The sequence below is a fragment of the Meles meles genome, chromosome 10 (genome assembly GCF_922984935.1).
Source record: "Meles meles chromosome 10, mMelMel3.1 paternal haplotype, whole genome shotgun sequence".
Classification (NCBI taxonomy): domain Eukaryota; kingdom Metazoa; phylum Chordata; class Mammalia; order Carnivora; family Mustelidae; genus Meles; species Meles meles.
The window spans coordinates 58695051-58702451 of NC_060075.1; the positions used below are offsets into that span (position 1 = coordinate 58695051).

The 7401-nt window shown below is 38.5% G+C and overlaps 1 pseudogene; it reads left to right on the plus strand.

Annotated features, from left to right (window-relative positions):
• Positions 1-7039, plus strand: part of LOC123951521 — a 31186-nt pseudogene extending 24147 nt beyond the window's left edge.
• Positions 7040-7401: the final 362 nt, after the last annotated feature.

Genomic DNA, 7401 nt, shown 5'->3' on the forward strand with positions numbered 1-7401 from the left:
TCCATATTTCTTTATCAAGGTGATCAGAAAGAACAACCAAAATTTATTTTAATGCAATAAGGAAGAAGAAATAAGTAGATTCCTCAGTTTAGAAAAAGGAATTGAACTATCAAAAAGAGGACTTTCTGTAGTCATTTACATTACTGATAGTTTAAAAATGTCATTCTATTTCCTGGAGTGAAAGAAATGAGTTTTGAAATTCCAGAAGATAGAAGAGCTACAGTAAACCAGGAAGGCCTCACCTCTCTTGGGTCAACAGCCAAAGCTTCAGCACAGTTTGGTTGGAAATATGGTAGTTACTTGTAAGAATATTTATTTTCAGAAGGTTTTCAGACCATCCATATATTTTTTTCTTTTTAAGTAGAGGTTTGTAGAACTAAACATTTCCAAAGCAGAAAAAAACCAAACCAAAACAAAACAAAAAGCACATTTCTAAAGCAGATTTACAATAAAAAATTTTAAACCATTCCTCAAAGTCCATGAACCACTGGTTAACCTAATTCTTAGGTTCAGTTGGTACTTATTTTAGGTAAGACCGTAGGGTCTCTTTTTAGTAACAAACACATAACACAAATTTTAGGACATTACACTGTAGAAGAAGGTTTTATAGATTTCTATGTCAAATAATCTAGCCTAATTTCAATGTGAGCTTTCAACCATGATCTCAATGATTCTTGTGTGTCATAAAAGCATAAGGGGGTTCACCTTCACACGAGTTGCTTGATGTACCTTTACTGGCATCACTGTGCTAAGGTTTCCCCCAAGTTTTTGGTACCAAAACCAGTTTTGTATAAGCTCAGCTTTGTACAGCCATGACGCCTCATAATAATACATGTAGATACAAGTCTACGTACAGAGAAAAACAGTCTTAGATGTAGCACCAGGAAGCAGAATGTGCCCCAGGAAGCCCCATCTGAGAGCGTTACTGGAAACTGGACTCCTCTGGTTCATGGCCACCAGCTTCCATTACCACCATCCTTCCCAAGTCTCCTCCCCAATTCCATTACATTCTCTGGATCACTAATCTCCCTGGTGACAAAACATTAATGAGATCTTTTTAACTAGTCTCTTCAAAATGTACTTTAACCTGGAAGGGTTTGGTTGTTGTTGCTTGGAATTGTTTGTTTTTGTTTGTTTTTGTTTTTCTATGCGAGATAGAAAGAAAGCAGGTGGCCTTCTTAGTTTAGGTTGGCAGATAGATACAAGAATCTGAGTGCAAGTGGTTGATTTGGGAAGTGCTTCCAGAAAGAACAGTGAAGGACTAGGGAGTGAAACAAAAGAGGGAAAGGAGCCAGTGCAGCCTGTGTGAACAAGCAGATGACCACGGTGTGACTGGCTCAGTCCCACTGAGAGCCTCTACAAAGCTCTCCACAACACTCCTCAGAACAGTCTCCCTAACAAGAAAGCTGGGATAGGTAGCCCCCGGCTCCCTTCCTCTATTAGTTGAGGGTCACTCCTGCAGTATTAACTCCTTCCCCTCTCCAGCCTGTACTCTTGAACCCACCATGCTCTCTGGTCAGGGGATACTCTCAGGCAGACAGACTCCAGATGCCTCACTTATTCTCAACTAAAACTGAGGGATTCAGAGGCTCATAAGTGTTAATAATCCAAGTGTTTTCTGGTGTTGGCTAGCCCTGGCGCAGTGTCCAGGATGTCTAGCAGAGCAGCCCAGGTCCTATTCAGGAACACCTTCTAAAGAGCACTATATTTTTTACCTGGTCTCTGGAGATAGCCAAAGCTTGCCCATAATGAAGAGATCCTCCTGACCCAAATGTATGAGTGTGTTATTTTTATTTTTTTTAAGATTTTATTTATTTATATGATAGAGAGAGACAGTGAGAGAGGGAACATAGGCAGGGGGAGTGGGGAGCAGGGAGCCCAATGCGGGGCTCAATCCCAGGACCCGTGTATCATGACCTGAGCTGAAGGCAGATGCTTAATGACTGAGCCACCCAGTGCCCCAAGTGTGTTCTTTAATGCACACACGCACACACACGTCATATATAAAGGCAATAGAATGGCAGGGGACACAACGCAGAATGAGACATGTAATTTTTCCTGTACTGTTAACTTAGATACGAATACGCATGCAAAACTTAAAATGTGTGAAGTGAGTGTAGAGCTCAGTCATGCTGTTAACATCTAAACCCTCCTCATCAAAGCAATCTGTGAAACTTTCACTGAGGGAAGTCTCTCGCTCCTGTCCTTTCTGTTATTTTTTGGTCCTTGCTTTCTAAGTCTGCCCTCACCTGAACTGCCACATTCCACAGTGTTTATATTCTTCCGTGAGACCATAGCAAAATGATTGCTTCCTTGATGCAAGGCTTCTGATAATAACCCCAGAGAAATCTGTCTCCATCTGTTACTGCCAAAAAAAATTACAGGGTGTTGCTCAACATTATTCCTAAAGAGATTGCTTTTCTTTGATTACACTTTTTTTTTTTTTTTCAAAATACCTGCTGCCTGTTTTATCTTGAGAATGACTGTTTTTTATTCACACAGCATTGCAAACTCCCAAATCTATCTTTCTGAAATACCTCAAGATGTATCCATGAGAAAAATACTTTCCTATTTTGGCTTTCACTGGGAAAGATGATTTCCCAACATTTTCCATTAATGTGTAGGCATCTTCAAACCCTGTGGTATTTCCCACGAATCATGAATGTATAATATATTTAATAAGGCCCTTCAAGTTGGCTGCTTGAGATTTTACTGTTTAATAACTTCATCCTCACTAATATGTAAGTTAGACTAGCATTAAAAAAAAAGAGGTTCAAGAAATGGTCTTATTTATATGGGACCACCTCAAACCAGGACTTGAACTTTACCAAAATATATGTCTAAGAATAGCACATTAAAAAAAAACAGCATATAGTACGAGCACAAAAGGTAGAGCCTGAAGCCTACGTTTGTGACTTCCTAGGGACTGACTCAAGGCAAGATGGTAACTTCTAACTACCTTGCCTCATCTACTAAGTAGAGGATTGTCCCATATGTCATAAGGTGTGTGACCATTCTAAATGAGACAGACTAAACAGTGTCCTCCACTGCTCACATTTCAGGGTGTCAGCAAATAGTAACTCTTTCCCTTTCCTCCAAAGTTCCAGTTGAGAAAAATATGAATTTAGGGAGATGTTATGGTGAATCACTGAAAATTTATTCTCATACCATAATCTTTCTGGAGAGTGATATGCATTTCTCTTTTCAAATACCATGCATCAGTGCATTTGTTCTTGTTTCTAAGTCAATGAATCCTATATCTCACTGCAAATATTAGTAAGACATGTGACCAATACAAATCCTAAATTTGGATGGAGGCTTAGAAAGTATATTAATCAGGTGTGACATTACTGGAAGGGAGAATAAAGAAAATTGGAAATAAATTGTTCTGAAATAAAATGACTGACCCTACCCTGCCTCTGAAATATTTAGCAAAAAGACATAGTTTTGTTTTCTTATTAGCAAATTGCTTCACTCCTCTCCATGTTTTCTCTATCAGATTTGCCACAGGAGGTGAGAGACACAAACATAGTGTACACCTGGAAAAGTAAATACTATCTGATGGAAAACACGCCTCCATCTTTTCTTTGGGTATTACATGTCAGGGCTTGACTGACTACTTTTGACCATAAAGAATTCAATCAGCTCATCTCTGTATCTCTTAGCCTGGGGAGAAACAGCTAGAAAACCATACTAATATTTTTGGATTTTAGGAGAAGAACATAATGTAGAGAACTCTTGGATGGATTTTGCAATGTCATTGTGAGTGAAGGCGAGTCAAGTGAGGACAATAACTTTTTCCCCATGTTACAGACAGATTTACTAGGCTTGGAGAAATTAGGTAACTTGACTAAAGACACAAACTAGTGAGAGATAAAGTCAGGGTTTTTAACAAGATCTATGTAGTTTAAAGAAAAAGAACGTGGAGTATATTGAGAACCTATCATGTACCAGTCAAGATGCTCAGAAGTTTGTCTATGTTGTCTAGACCCCTCATAAGAGTTCTGTAAGGTATTATTATTGCCCTTTCATAATTGCAAAAGCTATGACCCACCCACTCTCCCCAAATTAGTTACATTTTCTGAGGCTTAAATTAAGATTCAAATCTATTGACTGCAAAATCCAACATTTTCATCCACGGTAGGATACTGCTGCCTAAGAACTACCTACATTAAATTCTGAAAATATTAGCAGCATAATAAATGCTGATTGGCTCATCCCTCAATAGCTTCAATATTTCAATTGATTGTGCTGTTGTTTCCATCTTGAATTTATTCTGGTTCCTTCATTGTAGAAGGCATGATATTAAATAATGATAAAAATCCTGCCTTTATACCAAAATAATATGAAATTATGAAAAGTATCTAGAAGCCTTCAGCTTTTTAATATAGAACAATGGATATGACACAATCCATTCAAACACAAGAATCAGTGGTGAATTCTTTATAGAAATACTTAGCTTACAGAAAAGGAGTAGGCTGAAAAAAACAGGCAGAGAAATGGACACACATACAATCAATACAGAATGAAAGTGAAAAAAAATAAAAATTTAAGCCTGCATTTTCATTATTCAGCTCCGTGGCCTCATACTGCCAGAACGGCTTATTTAGAAAAAAGCTTACTAAGACAAAAACATTTAAAAGAACATGCAATGGACAAAATTTCTCACAATTTAATGATGTGCAACATTACACAGCAACATGGGTAATTTCAAAGTTATCATTCCATATGCTGGGTGATTTTAAATCCTGAACCTGGAGGATAAGAACCTGAATTTCCATTTCCAGAAATAGTTTAACTGCAATTCTATAGCCAACATTAAAAATATGAAATATGTGTAATTAGCAGCTACATATTTGTTTGCCGTTGTATAGGAGAAATGGGATGAGGCTGCTATTAAGTAGTCACAATATTCCATTTATCTAGGACTATTTTATTATAAAAAAGTCATATGGAAATATTTCCTTCTTGGAAAGCACTATATTAATATGTTTGTGTTAATAAATTTTAAACCAAGCAATTTTTCTTCCGCTATATATTTATCATTCTCTTTTCTCCAAAACTTTGGTCATTAAGTGAACTATTAAATCATTATTTTTATAAGCTGATTATTCTAATATAAATTTTAGAATAAGAAGAATTGTTTATTCCATGAAACGAGCATACTTTCTGCTAATCTAAGGGGTAGCTTGATCAAGTTAAGAAGGATTGCAACCCCTCATTTTATATATATTAGGGCTCAAATTTAATTTACATAATTTTTCTGGATATTTCCCAGAAGACCAACTCTACCTCTGTAAGACAGAAATTGATGTTTAGCAATATATTCTAATGTTTTTGGTTTCTTGGTGGATATTAAGATGGTAGGATAGTAAACACATTGCCACATTTAGAGTCTGAATTAATGTCTTCTCTACTAGGAGTAAACCAGACTTGACCTAGTACACTAAGAGTGAACAGCTACCCCCTTGGTAATATCTCGGTAAGTTAAGTTCCTCATATTTTCTACAGTGTTTTTGAGTTTCAAAAGCATTTTCGCATATCTTTTTTAAAAATTTCCTCTTATCCTTAAAACAAATCAGTAAAGTAAGGATTATTACCTCTGTTTCAGAGATGAAGACATCGAATTCCACACAACACACACATGTTCCCCCCAACTTTTACAGGTAAAAAAACAGACTAAACTTTCACCCTTGCTCTACCCTTCAGTTACCCTCTTTTTTTTCTCTAATAATATTTAAAAGGAGGAATTCCCAGCAGAGGTTGGAACAGGCAAATGGACTAGCTGTAGCTTCCATTGAAGGCTAAAACTTATTTTAGATAACAGGAAAACCACTCAGAGACCATTACTTACAGTCTGCAACTCCTTATATACTAATAATTTTAATTGATTCAATTTGATACAAAACCTTAAAGAAAAGTTCAAAATAATTTTTATGCCCCCAAATTGTATGTAATTCCACCACATAAGTTAACATCTTGATCCTAATCAGAACTCAACAAAAATAGGATTGAAAAGGAGATTCCTACAAGAGCATCAGGACTCAGAGCTATAGAGCTATACAGGGTATCAAAAATTGTCATCTTGCTGGTCACTAGGCATTGACCATATCTATCATATAAGCATAATATTTCAAATTGACTATGTTATTTATTCATTTTTGGGGGGTAGCAGAGGGAGAGAGAGTTTCAAGCAGACTCTGTGCTTAGTAGGGAGCCAACGTGGAGCTGGATCTCATGACTCTGAGGTCAGACCTGAGCCTAAACTAAGAGTTTAGTTTAGAAACCTCGATATCGAATGCCCAACCTACGCTAACCTTAACCGCCTTATTAGCCAGATTGTGTCCTCCATCACTGCTTCCCTCAGATTTGATGGAGCCCTGAATGTTGATCTGACGGAATTCCAGACCAACCTGGTGCTCTATCCCTGTATCCACTTCCCTCTGGCCACCTATGCCCCTGTCATCTCTGCTGAGAAAGCCTACCATGAACAGCTTACAGTAGCAGAGATCACCAACGCGTGCTTTGAGCCAGCCAACCAGATGGTGAAATGTGACCCTCGCCATGGTAAATACATGGCTTGCTGCCTGTTGTACCGTGGTGATGTGGTTCCCAAAGATGTCAATGCCACCATTGCCACCAGCAAGACCAAGCGTACCATCCAGTTTGTGGACTGGTGCCCACTGGCTTCAAAGTGGGCATTAATTACCAGCCTCCCACTGTGGTGACCGGTGGAGACCTGGCCAAAGTCCAGCGAGCTGTGTGCATGCTGAGCAACACCACAGCCATCGCTGAGGCCTGGGCTCGCCTGGACCACAAGTTTGACCTGATATATGCCAAGCTTGCCTTTGTTCACTGGTATGTGGGGGAGGGCATGGAGGAAGGAGAGTTTTCTGAGGCCCGTGAGGACATGGCTGCCCTTGAGAAGGATTATGAGGAGGTCGGAGCAGATAGTGCTGAGGGAGAGGATGAGGGTGAAGAGTATTAGGCTGTGTGCTATGATTTTACACTCCGTTCGTTGTCTTGGGACTGTCTTTTTTCTGTTATCAACTACACCACCCATGTACCCCCAAATTGATTCTTGATTAAAAAGATGGAGCAGAGAGCAAGGATTTTGAATACAGGTTTTAAGTTTTAGATAGCTTATTTAACTTCTCTAAGACTCAATTTTGATGTGCCCCTCTATGAGGTTAGGACAATGGGTATGGGGGGTGTTGTTTGTGAAATTAAATGTATTTAATGTATGTATTACATGTAAACTACTTAGCACAATCATGAACATCATAAGATCTCAGTGGATTTCAAGTGGTGGATGCAATAGCGTTAGAGTGTTAAGTAGTAGAATAACAGTGACCATTACGACACCTCCTTTCTCCTGCGCCCTGATGGAGCTGGATGCCT